We start from the raw sequence: 1,028 nt of genomic DNA on the forward strand, positions 1-1,028 counted from the left end.
TGTAATCGTATCCTCATTGACTTGCTGATTACACATCAACGTTATGATGTAGACACGATCTAGTTGGCCTCTGAGAATGTAACGTTAGCTAATAGCTAACCAGATCAAGTCTCTGATGCAGACTTCTCCAGTCCAGACCTTCCCCTAAGATTTGGCTGGAATAAGAACAGAACAAAAAAAACTCTTAAATTATGCCAGTCATTTATCCACCAGCCTTGGCCCTCATCCCCTTTAGTACTGTATCACAATACCCTTTAGGATGGACAGCCTGATTCTCAAACCTACCTCTCCAGATCAGAGACTTCGGCGATGTCATTTACAAAATAGCCTCCAACACTCTACTCAGCAAACTGGATGCAGTCTATCACAGTGCCATCCCTTTTGTCACCAAAGCCCCATATACCACCCACCACTGCAACCTGTATGCTCTCGTCGCCAGACCCACTGGCTCCAGGTCATCTATAAGTCTTTGCTAGGTAAGGCTCCGCCTTATCTCAGCTCACTGGTCACCATAGCAGCACCCACCCGTAGCACGCACTCCAGCAGGTATATCTCACTGGTATTCCCCAAAGCCAACATCTATTTTGGCCGTCTTTCCTTCCAGTTCTCTGCTGACAATGACTGGAACGATTGGAAAAATCGCTGAAGTTGGAGACTTATCTTTAAGCATCAGCTATCTGAGCAGCTTACCGATCGCTGCAGCTGTACACAGCCCATCTGTAAATAGCCCATCCAACTACCTACCTCATCCCCATATTGTTTTTATTTGCTTTTTTTGCTCTTTTGCACACCAGTATTTCTACTTGCACATCATCATCTGCACATCTATCGCTCCAGTGTTAATTTGCTAAATTGTAATTACTTTGCTACTATGGCCTATTTATTGCCTTACCTCCTTACTCCATTTGCACACACTGTATCTCGATTTTTCTATTGTGTTATTACTGTACTTTTGTTTATCCCATGTGTAACTCTGTGTTTATTGTCGCACTGTTTTGCTTTATCTTGGCCAGGTCGCAGTTGTAAAT

The sequence above is a fragment of the Salvelinus sp. IW2-2015 genome, linkage group LG6.2, assembly GCF_002910315.2.
Source record: "Salvelinus sp. IW2-2015 linkage group LG6.2, ASM291031v2, whole genome shotgun sequence".
Classification (NCBI taxonomy): Eukaryota; Metazoa; Chordata; class Actinopteri; order Salmoniformes; family Salmonidae; genus Salvelinus; species Salvelinus sp. IW2-2015.